Here is a 24,488-nt window from a genome sequence, read left to right as displayed (position 1 = left end):
TTGGAAAATAGAGAAAAGTAGAAAGTAGAGGGGGAGAAAGTCACTGATACTCCCACCGTCTACAGACAACTGTTTTTAAAATATTAGCGTGTTTCCCTCAGACTTTTCTATTTTTTCTAGTTCTTTATTGATTGTCATAGCTCTGTGCAGATATACATATATTTATATATATTTAAATACAACACACGTTTAAATAACTTATTTGTATAAATATAATAAAAATATATAATATATTTAAATAATTAATGAATTATTTTTGGAGCGGTTTTACAGAAAAACTTAGTACAGAGAGCTCCCAAAATCTCTCCCTCCTCTGTACAGTAGTTTCCCCTGTTATTAAGATTTTGCATTAGTGTGGTACATTCGTTACAATTAATGTACCAATATCGATACATTATTAACTAAAATCTATACTTTACATTAAGGTTCACTCATCGTATTATACCTTCTATGGGTTTGAAAAATGCATGATGTCATGTGTCCACCATTACGATATCATACAGCATAGTTTCACTGCCTTAAAAATCTCCTGTGTTCCACCTATTCATCCCTCCCTCCTTCTCTCCAGGGGCAACCATGAGTCTTCTAACTGTCTTCATAGTCTTTTCTTTTTTCTATTACCTTTTTTAAATTGGTATAAAATACGTACCATAAGCTTATAAATCTGAACTTGTTGAACGTTCACACGCCTATACCCCTGTGTAATCACGCCCAGATCTATTTCCATTACCCCAGAACATTCTCTCACGTCACTTCCCAGGCCGTACCTCTGCCCAAGAATAACAACTATTCTGACTTCTACCACCACTGATTAGTCTTGCCAGTTCTTGAATTTCATATAAATGGTATGGAACGGTAGGTATACTTTGGTATGTGGTTTCTTTTAATCAACACTGCTACTGGTTTTTTTAAGTTATTTTTTATTGGGTTTGAAAAGGCAAAGCATACAATTTACCATCTTAACCAATTTTAAGTACAGTTCAGTGGTGTTAAGTATCACCACTTAACTGTTGTGTAACCAGTGTTTCTATAGTTTCTTAAGGTAGAAGTTGAGGTCATTTATTTGAGTCCTTCTTTTTTAATATAGGTATTTTAGAGCATTAGAAGTCACCCTAAATCCTGCTTTAACTGCCTCTGACACATTTTGATGTTTGTGTTTTCATTTTCATTTTGTTCAAATACTTTCTAATTATCCGTTTAATTTGTTCTTTGACTCACAGCCTATTTAGAAGTGTATTATTTAATTTCCAAATAGTTGAGGATTTTCCAGATATCTTTCTCTTATTGATTTCTAATTTAATTCTATTGTAGCCAGATAATGCACTCTGAATAATTTAATATTTTAAAATTTATTGAGTTTTTTTTAACGTGTAGAATATGGTCTGTCTTATAAATGTTTCATTTGCAATTGAAAAGAATGAATTCTGCCACTATTGAATAGTGTTTAATAAATGTCAATTAGGTCAGGTTGGTTGATAGTGTAGTTCCATTCTTCTATATCTGTACTGATTTTCTATCTACTTGTTGAATAAATTATTGAGAAAAGGGTATGGAACCATTAGGTTATAATTGTAGATTTGTCCACCTCCGCTTTTATCAGTTTTTGCGTTTTACATATATATATATTTTAATTTATTTATTTAATTTATTTGTTTTTGGCTGAGTTGGGTCTTCATTGCTGCGTGGGGACTTTCTCTAGTTGAGGCGAGCGGGGGCTATTCTTCATTGTGGTGCACAGTCTTCTCATTACGGTGGCTTCTCTTGTTGTGGAGCACAGGCTCTAGGCGCCTGGGCTTCAGTGGTTGTGGCATGAGGGCTCAGTAGTTGTGGCTCTCAGGCTCTAGAGCACAGGCTCAGTAGTTGTGGCACATGGGCTTAGTTGCTCCACAGCATGTGGGATCTTCCCAGACCAGGGCTTGAACCCATGTCCCCTGCAATGGCAGGCAGACTCTTAACCACTGAACCACCAGGGAAGGCCGCATTATGTATTTTGAAGCTCTGTTGTTAGATAAACTTTCAGAATGGCTACATCCTCTTGATGAATTGGACATTTTATCATTATGATGATCTACTTTATGCCTGGTAATATTTTTTGCTCTAAAATTGACTTTGTCCGATATAATATAGACACAACAGCTTTCTTTTGATTAGTATTTTCATGGTTTACATTTCCCCTCCTCATTTTCTTACTTTTAACCTATTTGTGCTTGTTAAGCAAAGTTCAAAGTGCCTTTTTTGTAGGAAGCATATAGTTGGATCTTGATTTTTTAATCCATTCTGAATACCTCTGCATGTTAACTGGAGTGTTTATAACATTTACATTTAATGTGATTACTAATATAGTTGGCTTAAATCTACGGTCCTGTTGTTTTCTCTGTACATCTATTTTTTTGTTCCTTTTTCCCTCCTTCTTCTCCTTTTTAAAAAAAATTTATTTTTATGATTCTACTTTACCTCCCTTTTGACTTATTACAATTATTTGTGTTATTTTAAGTGGTTGCTTTAGGATCTATAGTATATACATCTTTAAAGTATCACAAGCTCCTGTCAAGTGGTATTGTACCACTTCATGTATATTAGAAGAATCTTGCACAATATACTTCCATTTCTCCACTTTTGGCCTTCGTGCTATTGCGGACATACATTTTACTACTATGTGTTACAAATCCCACAGTATATGGTATTTTTGCTTTACATAGCCAATTATCTTCTAAAAGAGATTTAAATAGTGAGGAAAAATGACTTTATATTTACCTGCATAGTTACCATTTCTGGTGCTCTTTATCCTTTTATATAGATCCTGACGGCCCTCTGGTATTATTTTCTGTTGGTTTGAGGGACTGTCTTCAATATTTCTTGAAATACTGGTCTGCTGGTGATGAATTCTTTTAGCTTTTGCATGTCTGAAAAATAATCTTTTCTTTAAAAATAAATTTATTTATTTATTTTTGGCTGCACTGGATCTTCGTTGCTGCGCACGGGCGTTCTCTAGTTGCGGCGAGCGGGGTCTGCTCTTCGTTGCGGTGCACAGGCTTCTCATTGTGGTGCTTCTCTTGTCGCCGAGCACGGGCTCTAGGCTCACGGGTTTCAGTAGTTGTGGCGGACAGGCTTAGTTGCTCCACAGCATGTGGGATCTTCCCGGACCGGGGCTCAAACCCATGGCCCCTGTGTTGGCAAGCAGATTCTTAACTGTGCCACTAGGGAAGTCCCTGAAAAAAAATCTTCATTTCATCTGTGTTTTAGAAAGATATTTTCACTGTGCAAAGAGTCCTTAGTTGGACAGTTTTTTTTTTTTCTTTTATTGCTTTAAAGATATCCCACTGTATTCCAGCTTGCATTGTTTCCAAAATCTGATGTCGTCCTTAAGTTTGTTCTTCTGTTTTTTTCCTCCAGCTGATTTTAATGTTTTTTTCTTTTTCACTGGTTTTAAGCAATTTGGTTATGATATGCCTTGGTGTAAGTTTCTTCTTGTTTCCTGTGCTAGAAGTTAGATTCTTGGATTTGTGGGTTTACAGTTTGCATCATAGTTGGAAATTTTGCAACCATTATTCCTTCAACTGTTTTTTGTAATGTCTCTGCCGCCTTTGGGGACTCTGACTACACATACGTTCAGCTGCTTGAAGTTGTCTGACAGCTCACTGATGATCTGTTCTTTTTTTTTTTTTTGAGTCTTTTTCTCTTTGTGTTTCATTTTGGGGAGTTTCTACTGCTATGTCTTCAAGTTCACTAATCTTTTTCTCTGTAATGACTAATCTGTTATTAATTCCTCCCAATGTGTTTTTCATTTCAGGCATTGTAGTTTTCATCTCTAGAAGTTTGATTTGGTCTTTTTTTTATCTTCCATGTCTGTACTTATCATGCTCAATCCTTCCTCTAGCCTCCTGAACATATGGAATACAGTTATATTACGTTTTTAAAAGTCCTCGTGTACTAATTCTGTTATCTGCACAATTTCTGGGTTGACTTTGATTAACTGAGTTTTCTTTTCAGTCTGAGTCTATTTTCCTGCTTCTTTGAATGCCAGGCACTGTGGACTTTAAGCTTTCAGATGCTGGATATTTTTGTATTCCTATAAATATTCTTGAACTTTGCTCTGGGATGCAGTTATTTGGATCAGCTTAATCCTTTTGGGTTTTGCTTTTAAGGTGAGACCAGAGCAGCGTTTAGTCTAGGGTTAATTTTCTCCACTACTGAGGCAAGACCCTTCTTAGTACTCTGTAACAGACGTCCGATGAATTATGAGGATTTCCACCCTGGTTGGTAGGAATGGGAACTATTCCCAGCTCTGTATTAGCTTTAATGATTCTTCCCTATAAGCTTTTCAGGTGGTCTGTACCTACTCCCATGTGCTTTCCATACATACATGTGCCGATCAGTGTTTTGTACAACTCCAAGTTCTCTCTTTGCCCAGCTTTCACTTCTTGGTGCTCTGCCTTGGGAACTTTACATGCCTTGGTCACCACCCCACCCCCCCAGCACCCAGCTCCATCTCCTTAAGTCAGGGAGACTATCTGGCTCCAGCTGGGGTCCCCCACCCTGGGCCACTTTCTCCAGGCCTTAAGCTGGGGCAAGAGCAGGGCTTACTCTGTCACTTTCCATCTCCAGGAATCACCGCCCTTCATTTCCCACATCTCCTGTAGAAGCCAATCCCCCATCAGCCCAACCTCCTGTTAGTTAATAATTCTTTATATGAAATTTTCCAACCTGGCTCCCTGAAAACTTTGAAAAACCACCATATCAAATTTTTTTCTTTAAATGGAAATGCAGCAAAATCACCTGGCATTTATTTTGGGAGAGGTGGGGAGACCCTTCCAGAAAAAAAATTATAGTAAGAGAGAGGATGCTAGGGGCAAGAGTTGTTTCTCTTTTCTCTTCAAGAGCAGCTTGTATCACAGCCACTTGCTGTCTCTTGTGTCTTTTTACAGCCTCAAATGCCAACTTTGACAGCAGTTAATCTTCCCAAATGCGTCACTGCAGCTGTGTCAGAGCTGGGAAGGAGCCTAGGATGGTCTTTATGTCTTTGACATTGAACCAGCTTGGCCACCACTAATGTTGACTCATCACCACCACCCCCACCACCATGTAGACCAGTGGGATCACAGAGAGACAGATCTCAGCAAAATGGATCATCCCTGGGACTTGCTCTAACAAGAGACACTTAGTCACATTTTGGAGCTCAGTCTCACGTAGGTGATATTGGTAACATCTTCTTTTTCAGAGAGTGGCCCAAATTCGCTGAAAGATTTTTCAGTCATCAAGGGAAAATTCCAGTGTGTTCTCTGTTTTGCACTTTGTTGACTAAGGGAGGGAAATTATTCTAAGGTATGTTAGAGGTCTTATCAAGAAGGGATATAACAAAAACATGTTTCCCACTACTTCTTGTCCAAAATACCCTTGTGGTGTCAAAATAAAATAAAAACACCCCCATAATCCGAGCACATGGGCGAAACTGTCATTTGCATTTTTCCATGGATGAGTAGTGGGATTTAATTTACAATTCAGGAAATCTTCACATTCTCAGTTAAACATTCTACCCAATTCCTTTTCTTTTTCATATTTATTTTTATTTATTTATTTAACCTGCACCTGGTCTTAGTGGCAGCACACAAGGTCTTTTAGTTGTGGCATGCAGACTCTTAGTTGTGGCATGCGTGCGGAATCTAGTTCCCCGACCTGGGAGTGAACCTGGGAGCATTGGGGGTGCGCAGTCTCACCCACTGGACCTCCAGGGAAGTCCCTCTACCCAATTCCTCGATTTGTGCTCATTAGAATGTAAAAAATCTTTATTGTGAATAAAAGTAGATGCCTCTAGAAAACAAATTTATGGTTACCAAAGAGGATCCTGGGGGGCGGGGAGGGTGGATAAATTAGGAATTTGGGGTTAACGTATACACACTACTATATATAAAGTGAGGAAACGACAAGGTCCTACTGTATATCACAGGGAAATCTACTCGGTATCTTATAATAACCTGTAATGGAAAAGAATCTGAAAACGAATATATATAAATGTAAAAAACTAACCAAACAAACAAACAAACAAAAAAACTACCTGTATACAACATTAGAGACATTTGATTACTTACTGTGAATAACATTTATGGAAATCTCACTTTGTAAGTAAGATCACATCTTACTTATCTTCTTCAAGAAATATCTTATTAGATTAAAAACAGACAAACAAACAGAAAACCCAGATGCCTCCTCTAATGGGATTGTAGTTTTAGTTTTGGTAATTGATCGTTAAGAAACATCCAGATGATCAAAAGTAATTATTATGCCAGAAATGCATTTAAATGAATTTCTGTTTTCTTGTGATAATATCTACATACATTTGAAGTACAGTGACAGACAGACAGAAAGAGGAGACACCGAGTTCATTCCAGCTACAGGGAAGGCTTGGGGGTCACACTCCAAGCCCAGCACTGAGGCTGGGAACCACACAGTTTGGTCAACACCCACACGAGGGTTGCTGAAAAAAACTGGTTACAGGACAGTTTTTGAATTTTCTTTGGAATTCAGTTGCCTGTGCCCTCCCCTCCTTATGCTGGTTAATGAAGTCTCATGAGTGGACCAACACCTTGACCTTGAAGTCAAATAAAAGTTCGTGTGGCAAAGTACAGGCTGAACGCTCAGGATGCTTTGGTGTTTTATCCAACCCCCAACACACACACCCCCTTTTCCCCAATAACTCTTTAGAACCTACTAATAATTTTCTTTCATTTATTGCGTGGATTGCTTAAGCATTGTGGTCTTTCTTTTTTCTAATGCAGAACGAGCACAGAGAAGAGTTAACACTGGATTTAAAATACAAAGCTGAGTCTGACAGGGCTGCCAAGGTCAGCAGGCTCGCTGGCATCCATATAGGGAGCATTGTTTGGACAAGTTAGGACTGTGAGTGTGGATTGGACCTAATCTGCTTGGACCACAAAGAAGTTTCTGAGGAGGTGCCTCTTTCTCCGTGAAATACCATGTGATAGTTGTCATATCCTTATTAACTTGAGAGTCTTTGCTCTGCACAGACCACTCACCATGTAAATTCCTTCTCTGAAGGCTCTGGAATGGTGATCTATCTCACAGTGCAGGAGTCAACCTAAGTGAGCAGTTATGGCGTCCGTTAAAAATATATTTTTTATTCATCCCATTGTTGACTTAAAGAAAATGCACAACGTGAGAGTTGTGGGTTAGGTGTTTCGTTGTTGTTGTTTTTAATTACTTTTATAATTTTTTAAACTTTATTTATTTTATTATTTACTTATTTTTGGCGGTGTTGGGTTTTCGTTGCTGCGCGTGGGCTTTCTCTAGTTGCGGAGAGCGGGGGCTACTCTTCGTTGCGGTGCACAGGCTTCTCATTACGGTGGCTTCTCTCACTGCGGAGCACGGGCTCTAGGTGTGCGGGCTTCAGTAGCTGTAGCGCATGGGTTCAGTAGTTGTGGCTTGCGGGCTCTAGAGCGCAGGCTCAGTAGTTGTGGCGCACGGGCTTAGTTGCTCCGCGGCATGTGGGATCTTCCCGGAGCAGGGCTCAAACCCGTGTCCCCTGCATTGGCAGGCGGATTCTTAACCACTGCGCCACCAGGGAAGTCCCGTGGGTTAGGTTTTATCTGGGGCAAAATGAGGACTACAGCCCGGGAGACAGCCTCTCAGAGAGCTCTGGGGAACTGCTCCGAAGGGGTGGGGGGAAGGTCAGTGTTACATATGATTTTGGTGAAGGGGGTGCATGCAGTCAAGTGCACGTCTCAGCAGAAGGCCGCTGCTGGTCACGAGGAGCAGATGTCTCCGTTCACGATCTTAGTGCTTTTCTAGATCTGAGGAGGTGCAAGACATGGGCTCATAAAACCTCCTCCTGAAAATCTCTCTCTGAAGCCCTGGTGTGCCAGTTTTCCCAGAGCACAGAGGGCCTCATTCCTGATCTCCGCCCTGAACTCCTTTCAGCGGGTGTTGAAGGTCAGTGGTCGCAGCAGATTCTGAATCAATTGTGAAGGAGACGGCCGGAGTCAGAGAGGGAGAAGGAAGCCAGCTTGATCACTGGCGAGGCTGGACTGGAGGAAGAGCCAACCAGGGGCTCGGCATACTGTGCCCGGAATCAAGTCCCACCAGCGCCAGGCTGTGTGCGAGGGCAGGCTGCCCTGATGGACGGGGAGGCAGGCAGCGGGGAGAGGGGCTGCACTGTGGGTGAGCTCATCTCAGTGACCTTGAACACCTTAACTCCCACCCATGGGAAGACTGGACCTACGGAGGGCTGCCTTCCCCATCTAACCAATCAGAGAAGCCTCGCTTCCTGGGGCGACGACCCGAAAGGAGTGGAGAATAGGGCAGAAGTGTCAGACTTCTCTGAGAACTCAGAAGTGTCAGAAAAGCCCCTAATTTGTGGGCCACGGCATGATGCAGAAGCCGAGGAGCACCCACAGCCCCCGTGCCCCTCACCCCAGCCCCAGCCGTTAGCCGTGCTTGAGGACAGGTAGTCCCCAGGGTCTGTGGTCTAACTTGCTGGATGTCCCTCGGCCCCATGCTTTCCTTTTCCAGAAACTGCAGCAGAATGCAAAATGAGTAACAGAGACGATGTTCTGTGGGGACACCTTATCATCTTTTGAATTAGGCTAATTTATGAAAATTACAAATCATTCGCAGACTTGTGTGCTTTATAATTAATGACAAATCCCTTGCAGTGTACCCCCTAACTTATCAGACCCACCAGTGAGCAAAGGGACATGTGGTTGGGTAGTGCTGCCTTAACCTCATTTCTTTGGCAGAGGTATTTAAACAAAAGTACTTTGCCTTTCCTGGGCCTCAGTTTCCTCATTCCTGTAAAATGAGAGGTTTGGACTCATAGATCACTAGAGTGCTGTGATTGTATGGAAGAAAAGAACTTTCCTAATCTTCAAGTCAAACAACCAGGATTTGGGAGCATTTCTGCATATTTAGAATCCTTGATTTGCGTTTAGTTGTATTTGTCCATCCATCCATCCATCATCCATCCATCCATCCATCCACTCATGCATTCATATATTCAATGCTTGCAGTATGGCAAGCACTGGAGATACAATATTGAAAAGAGGCAAGACCCAGTCTCCATTATACTCCAGTGGGAGAAATGGTCATCCTTTCTGATGGCAGCTGTGACTAGTGCCCTCACTATGTAGGCCTGTAGAAGGAGAGCTGATCCCAGAGGCCAGTCCAGGGAGGTTTCATCCAAAAGTGAAGACTGGGGCTGAGATATGCAGGGAGAAGCAGGAGGGCTCCAGCTCCAGGAAAATGCACGGGTGGGGAGCTCTGTGTGGGATGAAGCCGCAAAGGTAGGCTGGGGCACAGCTGATTGCAAAGTGAAGCCGCCACCGGGGAGTCTTCCCATGAGGGTGACAGGGTCAGGCTTTCATTTCTAAGCCATTGCTCTGGCTGCAGCCTGGAGAAGAGAATGCAGGGGCCAGAGTGGGTGGGAGAAGAGGCTGCTGCATCAGTCCAGGAGAGGCGAGGCCAGCAAGTTCAGGGAAGCAGGAGACAGCAGGGTCCTGGAGCCAGGCGGGGCTTGATCTTGCTTTGCCGTGGGAGCTCCGCGTGCCACCCGGGTCTGGTCTTGAACCTCTCTGTGAATATTTCCTCATTTGTGCAGTGGGGGGCATCCGCTCTGCCTGGCTGCTGTGTGGGTTAAATGTAATCATAACTGAAGCGCTTAGCACGGGCTTGGCCTTAGTAGATGCTCAGTCAGCGGCGACTCTCCATCTTGACGATTTTGCTTTATGGTTTTGCTGGTTCCTCTAAAGCCTGGTAGTGCAGGGGCATGCTTGTTTTTCCCTCCACCAGCCTCCTTCCTCTCTTTAAGCATTCCTACTTGGCCTGAGTGTGTGTCTTCAGAGCTATTCATTTAGGAACCCATCTGGATGTGATTGTCTCCAGCTAGGATGATGGGGAGGACATTTTCTGCATCTCCATCCTCTGCTTAGACCTTCGCTGCAGCAAATCACCCCTCCTCCCAGGTCTCTGCACCCCATGCCTCTCGCTTTCTTGGCTGGGGACGTCTGGTCGGCACCGGGGAGGCTGTGCCCTCCCCTCCTCAGTTCAAAGGCTGTGCCCACTTTGGGCTGAAAGCCTTCCATTGAGAACACGCTGCCCAGCCCACAAGAGCTCGCCTTTGGATTCTGAGCTGAACCGCCATCCTACACATTGTGATTCAATCTTGAAGCACAAAAGGACATTATGGGAGCTTCCATTAATGCAGAGCCCTCACAGATGAGCTCTTAGAATTTTTCCTGCCCTTGGGCAGATCTGCTCCTGGTGAGTGGCTTTAATCTGGTTTTAAAAATTGGCTTCTGATGGGCAATCACAGAGGTTGCTGGTGCCCAGCTTAGGCGACATAAACCAAGGCCGGGTCCTTATTTTGAATGGAGTCGTATGCTCACACTCTGGGAGATGTGTTCCTGGTTGCTGTCTCCAAAGACCCGCAGGTTTTCAAGGTGCCCAAATTGAGTGAATTTGTCATCTCGTCCCCAGATGGTCCTGACTTCAGGCAGCCTGAAGGGAAGCCGCACGCTCTCCTGAGCTAGCAGCTGCTGTCAGAGACAGGACAACGAAGCTGCTTTGTCTGTTTTGTTACCAGCGCAGAGGGGCTGTGTTGTGCGCTTCTTGAACAAGCAGGCCTCAGTAGGAGCACTTCATTTATGCATTACACACCACTGATCTCATCAGCTACTAAACCGTTTGACACGCTAGTTAAAGATTGGGACACAAGTCAGTGTAAAGTGCTTATAGAAAGGAAAATGGCCAGATTCAAGAGTGCAGAGTTGCTGGTTCTGGAACAATCCATTGATTTCCAGAAATGCTGCTCTGCAGAGGCCAGGCCAAGACACGTTACCTGCACACCTGGTGGTTTCACACGTGTCAGTCAGCATGGGGCCAGGGCTCTCCGTGGGCGCGTCCGTCCTCATGACCATGTGAGGATTGGAGGGATTCCCATAACTTACCCTCTGAGTTTTCTCTTCTTTGCTCTTGTCAGCCTTGCGTTTGGTCTGAAAATGCTAATCTGGTTGAGATAGTAGCCAACTCTCTCTCTTGGGTCCATCTGAAATATTTTCAATGTCATATGTTTAGAAACAAGCATTAAATCAGGACAACTAGTGTGGTGACACGTGTACACACCTCCTTCAAGGATGTCATGTACATTTCATAGGTGAGGGACTTGGCAAGAGGCTGGAATGGAGCCAGGTAAAGAGCCTTTTGCCCTCTGTCTCAGTTTGTTCAGCCTGCTATAAAAATACCATAGACTAGATGGCTTAACGACAGACATTTATTTCTTGTGGTTCTGGAGGCTGGAAATCTAACGTCAAGGTGCCAACAGATTCCATGTCTGGTGAGGGTCCATTTTCGAGTTCACAGATGGACGTCTCCTCTCTGAGTCCTTACAAGGCAGAAGGGGCAAGGAAACTCTCTCGGGTCTCTTCTATAAGGGCACTAATCCCTTTATGGGGGCTCCACCTTCATGACTTAATCACCTCCCAAAGACCCCATCTCCTAATACCATCACCTTGGAGATTAGTTTTCAACATTTGAATTTTGGGGACACAAACGTTGTCAGATTCAAGCTTAACCCCTCTGTTCTCGGGGTTCTTATCTGCAAAATGGCAGTGATAATATCCATCTTGCATGGCTATTGGTAGGGCTAAATGAGATAATCCATGTAAAGCACTGATGTCCAATAAATTTCATCCGTTATTATTTTCCCAGCTTTTCATTTTGGAAATTTTGAAACCTTAAAAATGTTGAAAGGATAGTACAACAAATGCCCAATATACCTATTGTATTAGTCTGTTCACACTGCCATAAGAGAAGACCACAGACTGGGTGACTTCAGTGACAGAAATTTATTTTTTCAGTTAGGGAATTCCAAGGTTAGGGGGCTAGAGGGTTGGTTTCTGGTGAGACCTTTCTTCTTGGCTTGCAGATGGCACCTTCTTGCTGCATCTGCTCATGGCCTTCTTGTCTATGTGAGCGACTCCTGGTGTCCCTTCCTCTTCTTATAAGGACTTCAGTCTTACTGGATTAGGACCTCCCTCTTACGACCTCACTTAACTGTAATTAACCTCCTTAAAGGCCCCGTGTCCAAATACAGTCACATGATAGATTAGGACTTCAACATATGGATTTTTAGATGGACACAATTCAGTCCATAACACATATTTCTAAATTTGAACAGAAATGTACTTCATCTTCCCACTATATGCATCTCTCATAAACGAATGTATATGCGTTGCCCTACATGGAAAGATAGGATTTTGGTAGTGGACATGTAGAATAAAATCTTTCCTCTGGTTGTATCCAAAACACTGTGGGTCTATGAATATGTAAATGTGTGTGTATGTAATAGTTACAAGAAGATGCCATAAATTTTCCTCCCTGTAATAATTTCAAAGAACATGGTAAAAGCCTTAGAAAAGCCATACTTCTGTTAACTTTGCCTTGAGCAGTTTCTTTTGATACTGAAAGATACATGATCATAAAAGTATATAGAATCACAGCTATGTAAAAATAACAAAAATTGCACTCCCTAAAGAGTTGCGTAGGAAAAAAAGAAAATTCACTAGAACACTTCAGGTGGCAAGCATGTTTTCTACATTTTCAAAATTTTGTCTTGGCTGTATATTGCTTTTAAATTTAAAAAATACACCTAATTAAAACTATATAGAATTGAGAAACACAGTCTAAATATGGGATGTGATAAGCTATTTTACAATAACTGGATAGTTGATGATCTATAGCAAGTCCATGACTCTGAGCCATATTCCCCCAAGTTTCCTGCATGTTCACAGTTTTTCTTTACACACTGTACAGCAAAGTAATTTCAAGCTGAGACACATATGGGTATGAAGGTAATTCAGCTCCCAGGAATTTTATATGTAGTTCATATGCAGAAATTCCACAGCTAAATAGAATTGATTTGGGGATTATGCCTCACAGTACCACCCGCTGAATGTAAAGAATCGAGTTAACTTTTTGCAAGAATAGCTCTTTATTTCAAAGCTTGGCTTTGCCCATTTTTGCCTTTTTCCTGAACATCTAAGGATCCCCAGAAGTGTTCAGGACCTCTCTGTAAACTACAGAGAGCTCATCCAAGTTCTCTACCATGGTTTATATTTATTCAAAATCTTCTGAGTTTCCTGCATTGTAGACAATTATGAATTAGTTTCCATATTTCCGCATTCTCTACTGACCAGCATGGAAAGCCTCAGATGGAATGTTTGAGATTTTCTGCACTAATTTTTGCAGACAGCGAGGGCACGTGTCATGGTTACAGGTGGGGTGGGATTGGGGGGTGTCTCTTCATGGAGAGGAACGAGATGCACGAGGCTGGTGTGTGTTGTGGCCTTTGGTAGGGAGAGGTGTGCAGTGATTCTGCCTGGGCTGTGGCTCTGTCCTTGGCATCCATGAGAACTGATAAAACAATAAATGTTTTCATTGTTGGCAGCGTCGGGCATGGAGGTTCCTGCTCCACTTCTGAAGGTGCTGCCAGCCGGTATCCCTGCATCATGTCCCCAGAGGTGACTGAGCCAAGGAAGCACCCACAGGAAGCCATGGGCCAAGAAGATTCTCCACTGCCCAGCCCACCGGAGCCCTGGGAGCAGGGCTTGGCCTCCGTGCCCTTTGCTGAGGGCGCCCCGGAAGGTTGCTTGGCAAGCCCAGCAGAGGAACCTGAAGATTGTCCCCTGGCTCAACACCCCCAGAGGGAACCTTCCCCAAATGTCCCAGGATACACCCCAGCAGCCTTTGTCCCTGGGATGGACAGCTCTACTCAGCGCAGGGTGGTTGCAATCGCCCCCAGCGCCGGAAGAGAGAGAGGACCGAAGGAAGAAGCGGGGCAGAAGCTGTCTTCCTCCAGTTCCATTGACCAGGTGCCGGGAATTTCAGCAGCTGCTCCTCGAGAGCCCATGACGGTGCAGCTGTGTGGAGACGATGGCTGGACTGGTGGTTTTGAGTCCCAAGGGAAAGAGGCTGCAGGTGGCTTTCCCCTGCCAGAGTCTGCGCGGGGAGCCCCCATGGCCCCTGCTGCAGCCCAGCCAGGCCAAGAGAGCTCAGCTGGCCTGGAAGAGTCCCCCCCAGAACCCGAGAACCCGACCCCACAAGATCCAGCCCCTAAATGCCAAGTGGAGGGGCCGCCTCAGGACTTCACCGATGACTCGGGAGAGCTCAGGGCCAGCCCTCCCAGCAGGAGTGCTCCAGGGGCGACCCAAGGAGCAGAAGCGAAGGTCGCTGCCCGGGAAAGCTGCCCGCGGCAAGTGGGAGCGCATCCGCCGCCCACAGAGCTGCCCTGGGAGTCACTGGGTCCTGCCCTGGCACCGGGGGCCAAGGGCTCTTGGGAGGAGACTCTGGATGCCCCTGATGCTCGGGGTCATTCGCAGACAGGGAGGCAAGGAGCTGAGCGCCGTCAGGCCGTCTGTGTGACGGCAGGTGACCAGCCCGAGGGGGGCCTGCTTGTGAGCTCCGAGCCCGCCCCACACGTGGCGACTGAGGAAACGGACCCAGCTTCAAGCCTCACTTCACAGGCAGCTGCTCGGGCCTTTGCTGCTGCAGAACAGCCCAGAGAGATGACTTCCGGTGCTGAGAGGCCTGTTCCTACAGATCTGGCTACAGAGCGGGCAGAAGCAGGGCTGGCAGGACAGGAGAAGCACGCATCAGACCGCGGAGGAGAGGGAGCGGGTCCCGAAGGCGGCCCCGGAGAGGTTCCTATCCCTTCACCCCCGGAGGAGAGGGAAGAGCTCCGGAATAGGGAGCAAAGCCACGAGGTCCAGCAAGGGCTTCTGCCTCTTCCCCCTCCCGCTGCCTCGGATGAAAATGCCAGAAGGTCACTGGGGCCAAAGGATGAAGGCAAAGCCCCCGAGGGTCCAGCTGTGGCTGCGGAAAGCAGACAACCTGGGGCCGACCCTAGAGGACAGGAGGCAGCCCCAGAGCCCCCCGAGGGTGCAGATCCTGGGAACCTTCAGGGAGAGCAACCCGAAGCCTGTGGCTGCAAGCCTGACCCAAAGGGGGAAAAGGATGAGGTTTCACAGCTAACTGGCGATGTGGAGAGCAACAGCCTTCCCAGCATGGCCTCAGCACAGCCACTCAGAAGGGAGGCCCCCGGGCGCGTGGACAGGCCCGGCTCTCCATCAGAAGATGCAGCTTGGAGCTCGGCAGCCTGTGGGATGATGGGAGAAGCCCAAGTGGTCCATGCATCTGCTTCACTGCACCAGCTTCCCGAGCAGGATCCCATCCCCCCCTCTGGGCCGGATGGAGCCAGTAAACACGTTTTTCCCGAGGGAGCTGTCTGGGAGGGGCCAGGACTGCAGACCAAGTATCCTGACACCTTTCAGGATGTGGGGGCATTGGGAAGAATGGACCCTCTTCCTGCTTTAGAATCAGAGAAATCGGATTTCCTGTCAACTCCTGCTACAGAGGTCGTCCCCAAAGCCCAGGAGGCGGAGGGCAAATCTGAAATAAAGACGAGGAGCCACCCATCTGCGCAGAGGCCGGGCAGCTGTGATGAGGAGGGCTTGGTGACACCACCCCACACCCGTGGGCTGGGGCGTGATGCAGCTGGACAGGAAGTCCACACCGATGGGCCACCTCCCCCTGAGGAGGAGAACTTGGCAGTGGACTGTGGGCTCACGACCCTCAGCCTGGAGCTAGATCAGCAGGAAACCATGTCCTGCCCGGGGGACAGCGGGATACGAGTGGCTGCAACCGAGAGGCCCTCACTGTATTCCGAGAACCGTCTCCAGCAGTCCCAAACGGACCCAGAAGCATCCACCTCTGAAATGCTCAGGGAGCTGTCCCAACAGTGCGAAAGCGAGAAAGAGACTTACCCAGGTGATGCAGAGTTTAAGAACCTGGGTGCAGATTCTCCCCAAATCCACATACCTGTGGAACCTCGGGAAGATGTGAGCTTGCCCGCTCATGGAGCAAAGGAACAGGCCTCTGAATCAGAACTCCACAGTGAGCTCCCCAAGGGCAGTCCGTCTGATGCTCCACGTTCACCTCCCGGGCACACAGTTCCGGAGAATCGTACGACAGAGCAGTTGGAGTTGTCAGCACCAGAGAGACCGGAGTTGCCTGCGCTAGGGGGGAACGGGCAGGAGGCGGAATGCAGTGGCAGTCAGCTGTCCAGCGGCCCACCTCCTGCAGCAGACACCTTACAAGACTCTTCTCTTGCATGTAGCTTGAGCAGAAAGGAAAGTTGCTGTGCTGGACAGGGGCCAAACAAGTCCCAGCAGGAGCTGGTTGATGGGCGGAAAGCTGGCAGCCAGCATGAAGAGGCATGTCTCGGGGATGCAGGCATTTCGGAAGCAGCTGACGCTTGGCCCCCGCTCCAGGACTTGGGTGAGACAGAGAAGGCAAGTGGGAACACAGTGGGGGCCCCGCCTTGTCGGCCTGATTCAGTAGCTCTCCTGAAGGCAGCTCGCTGCCCACCAGCTCCAGCACCTGCCGGCCCCAGAGTCACACCCACCCAGGAGGCCCCAGAGAGAGAGGCCGGTGATGAAACCCAGGAGGGCAGGCGGCAATCGGGGTTAGCCCCACACAAGGAAATGGAGCATCCCACTGCCACAGATGCAGAGCCCCAAAAGCTTCTTGAAAGTTTCCCATCAGCCGAGGATCAAGGTGCGGGTGGTGGGACTGCTGAGATTGGTGGGAACGCTGACAGAGGAGACCTGGGGACACAATGGGCTCCGGGGGAGCCAGGAGAAGCTGCTCGGAGTGGTGGCTTCCTCCCAACAGAGCAGTGCCCCTCCCCTGGGGAGGAAGCTTCTACCTGTGCCCTAGGTGAGCCCTGCCAAGCTGAGCAGCCCTCCGCCAGCTGCCAGGATGCCTTGCTGCCAGCCAGAGAGCTGGGTGGGATTCCCAGGAGCGTGGTAGATATTTCTGCAGCCCAGGCTGTCCCTGACTCAAAGAGGCTCCTGTCGTCCAGGCCACCAGAAGAGGCTGCCCCTGACACTCCTTACCTGCATGTGGAGCGTGCTGCCAGGAAAGGGGCAGAAGACAGTGGCGTGAAAACTGTTTCACCTCAAGGCCTCGGAGCTCCTGGTGAAAGCCCTTGTCCCACACGGGAGCCCCTGCTTGTCTTGGAAAATGCCTCCTCCGCGAAGGTACCGTGTGGATCCCCTGCCTCCCTCTGGCAACCAGGAGCTGCAGGTGAGGAAACCTCCGCCGTGCCAGCCAGCAGCGGAAGCCCCCAAGCTGGGACCTCTGAGGGGCCTGTGGACTCCGTGCCCTACCTGGACAGGGTGCCACTTCTGGCCAAGGGAAAGCAGACCGCAGGGGAACAGAAAGGCTCAAGGACTCCCGGGGCAAGTGGCAAGCCCAGTGAACTTTCGGCACACCTTGCCGGTGAGGAGAGCACAGCAGGTGATGCAGCAAGGGAGAGAGAGCGCAGTGGGCAGAGGATGGTAGACCCTTCCAAGGATCCCAGGAAGGGAGCCTCAGCTGGTGTAGGCGCAAGCTCCAGGCAGACCAGTATGATCGCTGGGCTCCCTGACTTCAGAGAGCACATCACCAAGATCTTTGAGAAGTCTGTGCTTGGAGCCCTGACCGCCGATCGGCCCCAGAGCACACTGGGAGAAAAGGCAGGAGCTGGGAAGAGTGTGATGGGCAAGGACCTCGCCACGCCAAGCCCAGAGAAGCTTCCAGATGGGACTCAAGGAGTGGCCATCGCGCCTCTCCCCACCACTCCTGCCGGACTCTGGATACAGTCAAAGGAGAAGAAGCAAGAGCTGACTGTAGAGGCTGAGATTTCTCGTCTGGGTCCCCAGGATCCAGCTCCAGAAAAGCTGCCGGGGCCGGCACGGCCAGCTGCAGAGCAGAGCCTGCCAGGTGCCAGTGTGGGGAAGGAAATGAGTGGGCCTCCACAGATGCTGACAGAGAGCAAGAAGCCAGAGGGGTCTGGGGAAGGCTGGCCGGGGCTTGGGAGCCAGGCCCGCTCACAGCAGGAAAGCGGCCGGCAGGAAGCAGCTTCGGGTCTGTCTTCACAGGTGACTTCTCCAGAGATTCCCGATGCTGACTTGCAGGTGGCTCCCCAGAGCCATGGAGAAGGGGACGCAGTTCAAGACGACAGAATTCCTCCTGGAAAACAGCACCAGGAGACATCTAGCCGAGACAGTCAACCCAGAGAAGATGGTGCCCAGGGCTTTTCTCACCCAGGGGCTCTGGGTGACATGTCGGTGCCCACCTCTGCCCAGGGAGCATCTTCTCCCCATGGGAACGTTCCGACTGTGGCCGAGGCCATCAGTGAGGCCTGTACCCCAGACACACTTAGGGGTGAGAGGAGGCATGAAGGTGCTGCTGGGATCTCGGAAACACAGAACGCCCTGGGCACCCAGAGCACCCTGGAGCCACCAGCTGGGCAAGTGGTGGATACTCCCCTGGAGCCCGGCTTGGGAGCAGAAGCTGCTAGGGAAGCAGAGGATGACGTCACTGTGAGCACAGCTGAGACCGGGGCACGCGTGTCTGCCCACCTGCCTGAAGCAGGTACTACGAGAATGTTCTCTGGTGCTGCTTGTGCCTCAGCTCTGCCAGGAAGCCTTGGGGACCCCAGCTGCTCTGAAGGGGCTCTGAGGATGGAGGCTGCAGCCGCCCCGAGCGGGGACAGCCCAGCCGGGTACCCGCAGGCTGAGGGGCAGCCCGGGCCTGAGCCCCCCACTCCTGCTGGCGATGGGAAGGTGCCTGTCTCCTCACCTGCGGAACCTGATGAGATCCGGGACCTGAAGCTGCAAAGCCTGGATCCAGAAGTGCTCGACGCCGAGAGGTACTTCCAAGAATAAATTCCTATGGGAATATGGGGTCAGCTTCAAAAGTGGTTCCCACTTGGTTTTAAAAAGTCAATCAAAGAGATGGCTGGTTAGAAGAAGGTTAATTTTCCATATCTAATTGTTGAAATTTACCTGCTCACAATCTCTGGATGTGCTGTGATTCTGAAAAACGTGAGAAGTGCTTTGGAGGCATGGGAGCTGTGTCTGTTTAACGTGTCTTATTCCTTGCCTTGTGTTCTTTTAATTCTTCTAACTGAAACTGTTCGCAAAGCGTGAAATGTTTACAGGCTGGCAGTGCACTCTAAGGTCATAGGTTATGGTCAGTCAGAAGTTTTTCTGGAGTCAAAATACATCTGCTTTTGAATCTGGATTTATTTATGCAGAGTTATGCAGAGAGACCTAAATGATCCCAAAGCATCTCAAAGCCATTTGCTGCCTGAAGCTAATTTTTTCCAGAGATTTTGGTGAAGTAGACACTTAAAGCTTTAATTGGGAAATGGGCTTTTCAATAGGACATGGAGAAGAATGCCTTTTTAAATATTTCTTGCTTCTTTTACCTTATCCCAGAAAGAGCTCTGGGCCCAGCCCATCCACCTTACCTCCGGTTTCTGAGGAGGATGCTCCAGATGTCATGGGCGAGGTCATTTCAGACGAGACCCGAAGTGCGGGCGGAGCAGAAAGGTCAGTGAAAAGGTAGCAGCCTTTGGAGAACCATGAAACGTGCCTTTGGCAGAGACGTGCTGGATGTTTTGCAAAGGAGGGTACTGCTAATATATGAGTCTTTATCTAAGAAAGAAACACCTAGTCACTCCCGTTCTTTATACAGGTAAAGCAGTGGCTAAGATAACTACAAGCTCCGTTGCTGTGAAAGGAATTGAGTGAGTTGCTTTCATATCTGAGCTTATCTTTGTTTTCCTTAACAGCTTTATTGAGATGTAATTCACAAAGCATATAATTTGCTCATTTAAGGTGTACAATTCAGTGGCTTTTAATATATTCACAGAGTTGTGTAATTATCCCTACAGTCAATTTTAGAACATGGTCATCCACCCCCCCGCCGCCAAAGAAACCCTGCGCCCCTTAGACAGCACACCTCACGACTCCCAACCCCCTGAGCCCGACACCTCCTAATCTAGTTCATTACTTTTTGAGGCAAATGGGCTCAACTTTGCTTTAATCTCAAGCAGGAATGTCTAATCACCAGCAGCAGTCACACCCCTCTCAAGATTAGAGGAGGACAAATGATAGATGCATCTGTGAATCCCAGACCTTCACGCTTTGCAGCATACCTGCCTGTTCTTTTCCTGAGTGAGATGCAACAGCAGCGTCTGGGAGATTTCATCCTTTGGGGGAGAGGGAGATACTGTGGCAAAGACACGTTCTGACCAAGCTGTGCAGCATCCTTCGATCTCTGGCTATTCCAGAGCTCTCCATGGGGATGTGTGCGTGTATGTGTATGTGTGTGCAGGCACACGCTTGTGTGAAGTGGAGCGGGGTTGGACTTTAAATTAGTACCTGTGGCTGGCCAGTGTAGCCACCAAACAGCTGCAGGCATTTTGTAAATGATCTATTGCCTATTCTACACATGCTGAAAGAATGCATGATCACCTGTTTTTCGAGTCTGAGCACTTCCACCGACACCCAGCTGCCTTTCCTGCCCTTCGAGAGCGACTCTTATAACTCTGGGCCAATGAGATACGGACGCTGCTGCCAAGACAGATGCAGTTTTAATCTGCGTTCGACACTTGTCTCCACTGCTGACTTAGCACAAAATTCCCTGCAGCCCCGGCTCGTATGTATTTTTGACATTCCCAGTTAAAGCGTAGGAAAAAATGTCTGACTGGAAAATCCTCCCCTCCCCTCCCCTCCCCATAAATGTCATATTAGCTCCTTCTTCAGTCCCTGGATGTTTTATCACCTTCTTGGAGAACAAGAAGATCTCAGGACCAGGCATATAGTAGTAGTTCAATAAGTATTTCATGGCTCTTTGTTTTAATCACTTAAAATTTTTAAATTATAATTTCTAAATTAATATCAGAAACTTCGTAAGGTATAGAAAAGTATAAAGAAAAGGAGAAGAATCCACAACCACACCAACTAACGATGACTGGTGTTTATTATGTTAGCGTCGCGTCATCCACTGTTTTCTCCTGTTTAAATTCTGAGTCCTTTTTTTCTGCTGCCGTCAGAACTCTTTGCAAACGTAAATCTTAGTGGCTGAAGTTGTGACTTACCACGGTTTACAGAGCAGGAGGCATTTACATTATAATGGGTGTTCTGTGCGATTGGCTCTGGTTGAGGATTTGCTGGGTGGTAGACTTTTAGATTCTTGAGCTGTGCTGTCCAATTTGGCGGCCACTGGTCACATGTGAATGAAGCTGTGCTGTAAGGGTAAAACACACCCCAGAGGTTGAAGAATTAGTGTGAAGAAAAGAACACACGGAATTCCCTGGCGGTCCAGCGGTTAGGACTCTGTGCTTTGAACTCGGATCCCACAAGCCGTGCAGTGCGGCCAAAAAAAAAGAATACAAAATACATCGTTAATCATTTTTATATTGTTATATGTTAAAATGATAATATTTAGGATGTACTTGGTTAGAATATGTTACTGAAATTAATTTCACATTTTTTTCTTGTTTTTAATGCGGCTATCAACCTTTTAAAATTACCTATGTAGCTTTTGCATTCTGGGCTTGCATTTGTGGCCCATGGTCTACTTCTATTTAGATCACTGGGCTCCAGAACCTGCTTTGCCCTGGTCCTTGAAGGAAATGAGGATGGAAAAGGGCCGACCTTTCCTGTCCTTTGGGTTCTTAGGAAAAAGGGCTGCCACTCTCCCATTGGCTGAGGATTTCCAGAAAGAATTCTGAATGGGCCCTCCCCTCCAGCTTGCCAGGTGGGGTGACCTCTGTCTCTTAGTAGACAGTCAAAGGTCTCTGGAAGGTATAGACCAGCTCTGTCCAATAGAAATAGAACATAACATAGCACAGGGAGATCAGCTCAGTGCTTTGTGACCACCTAGAGGGGTGGGACAGGGCGGGTGGGAGGGAGGCGCAAGAGGGAGGGGATATGGGGATATATGTTTATGTATAGCTGATTCACTTTGTTATACAGCAGAAACTAACACACCATTGTAAAGCAATTATACTCCAATAAAGATGTTAAAAAAAAAAGAAATAGAATGTAAGCCATAAATGTAATCCTAAATTTTCTGGTAGCCACATTCAAAACTGAATAGAAACAGGTAAAATTAATTTCAATAATACATTTTATGTAACCCAATATAACACAAATATTATCATTTCAACATGCAATCAATATATAAATTATTAATCTGATATCCTACATTCTTGCTTTCATATGAAGTCTTTGCAAGCTGGGTTGTATTTTGTACCCACAGTGCATCTCAGTTTGGACCGGCCACACTCCAAGCCCTCAACAGTTCCACATGGTGAGTAGCTGCCCCCTGGAGCACCCCAGCTCCTCACAGAGCTCTCACATTATCGAATGATCCCAAAGGCCAAGCCTTCCCACGGTGACCCTCATCTCTCAACCCAGCAACTTCATTCCTACTGTAACACAAACGTAGGGAATGCTCCTTGGCCTTGGGGGTAGGCTCAGGAGCTCCAGTGGACCTTTCACCAGGAGGGAGTTGTGCCGTGGACCTGGGCAGGCCTCAGAGAAAGTCTGGCCAAGGTGAGAGGTGCGCGTCCTGGGAACAGGAGGTGTTGCACGTGAAGGTGAATTTTGGCAGCGGTCTTGGGGAGGTTGGGTGGCCACACTGAGGCAGACACTGCTAGAAGCTAGGGTGGTGGTGAAGTTCGGATTCACACCCAGCTGTGCACCTTACAGGTTACATACCTAACTTCGGTTTGCCAGTCTGTAGAATGGGGAGGTCACAACTATACTTGCCTCGCTGAGTTGCAGTGAAGGCTGAGATAACTGATCAAATGCAATTCCAGTGCATTCCAGCCCCTGGTAGGGGTTAGGTTTCCTATTACAGTTCTGTGGGACAGGGTTTTCTCCTGCAGTGAACTGAGTGGTAACTGTTCGTCTTCTTGAGGTTGAGGTTCCAGCTCGGCCATCTTTCTTTTCCAGGGCTGACTTCCTTGTCTGCTAAAATGTCTTCATGGCTGAAGAGAGCGAACTCTTTCTTACCCCCTACTGGGTAGCCCACAGCGATCTGCTTCAAGTTAAAAAATTTTGAGATCTTGTTTTATTGTAAAACTTTATGTGTATCTTTTATTGTGTACCGTATCGTATTGTATTTCAACATAAAAAGAATGCTTTGAGTTGCCACGAGAAGAGCAAAGCAAGTCAAAACCATATTTTCTACTCTCTTGGTTATCAGGTGACGTGCTTCTTTGAATCTATTGAATTTTGAGATTCTGCTAACTTGAATGGGGCTGATATCACAGATCAGATTCAATATCTAAGAAATGTCTCTTTTCTGTCTTGGTGACAGGATAGTTTAATAACCCAATCTCATATCCAGGTAGATGCCAGGAGCACAGATATTTTGCAGCTTAATTTCCCATCTTTTGACGTCAAATTGGCCCTGCTGGTGGATGTGCTGTGGGTATCTTGTGGCTTTGCTCACCTCCACCCAAGGGGTACACGTACACCCAACTCCAAGAAATAGGAGTCTGTTGACAGACGGCTTGGCTGTGGATTTCTATATACAACGACTGTCTTCAGTGGATGGAAAGTCTAGAATTTGGCATTTTGCTTTCACACCACTGATGGTCAGATGTGTAGTTCTGAATCCATCGTGGACATCACCAAGCTTGTTTTTCCTGAATATTTATTTAAAGGGGTCTCTTTTTTTTTTCCATTTGGGGAAATGGTTGGAAAGGTATCCTTTTCAATTACTGGTACATTTGAGAGAATTAAATTATTCCCAGGTGCTTTGGGTCTTTGCGTACACCTAGGCTAAACCACGAAGGGCAGTTGGGTTGAGGCGTTGAGGGGTAGAAGGAGGAAGCAGCGAGGGGCAGCCGGCATCTTGTCCAGGAAGCCCTGGCTGGACTTAAAGGCAGGGCTGGAGCGACTTCCTGCCCTTCCTCCCACTGGGTCTGTTTCTTCCTTCTCTCTCCTCCTCCTTCTAAAATTACCAGCTGTGACACCATGTTTTTGAGTTTCAGAATAAGATTTTGAGGAGGGCTACAGCCGTATAAATTAAGGAAAAGAAAAGAAGCTACCAAGCCTAGGTCTCTTAGCAGATAAAGCCAGGATGACAGATGTCCATCCCCACCCCCATCCTTCTGGGTTTGATTTTCGATTACATTGCTTGGATTATTTTAAACTTCCTTTTGGGAAGTATTGGGCTATTACAGGGCTGTTACAGAGCTACAATGCTGACACTTCTTTCCCTCGGAGCAATTTTCTTCCCAAAAGGGAGACAATGGAGTAAGACGGAGGGTTTATATCCCAGAGATCTCTTACTGGCTGTGCGATGCCTTGGAGAAAATGCTTAACTTTTCAATCCTGTTTCCATATCTATAAAATGGGAAAAATAATACTTCCCTGGTAGGGTTGGAATTAAGATGAAAATGGAATGTTTCCAAAGCCACCTAGTATAATGCCTGATATACGGTAAGTGTAAAATACAAATGGTAACCACTATTATCATTTTAAACGTCTTTATTCAAAACCATCCTGGGAATTAAGCAAACAAAGAAAATACCCAAGGTCTCCAAATGATATAGTAACAGACCCCACAGG

The 24,488-nt window shown here is 47.0% G+C and overlaps 1 pseudogene; it reads left to right on the top strand.

The window, feature by feature from the left end:
- Positions 1 to 13,412: 13,412 nt before the first annotated feature.
- On the top strand, positions 13,413 to 18,776 carry LOC136136597 (transforming acidic coiled-coil-containing protein 2 pseudogene; annotated as a pseudogene).
- The last annotated feature ends 5,712 nt before the right edge of the window (positions 18,777 to 24,488 follow it).

This window comes from Phocoena phocoena, chromosome 16 (genome assembly GCF_963924675.1).
Source record: "Phocoena phocoena chromosome 16, mPhoPho1.1, whole genome shotgun sequence".
Taxonomy (NCBI): Eukaryota; Metazoa; Chordata; class Mammalia; order Artiodactyla; family Phocoenidae; genus Phocoena; species Phocoena phocoena.
The sequence above is the reverse complement of the archived record's forward strand: the minus strand, read 5'-3'. Positions and strand labels throughout refer to the sequence as shown.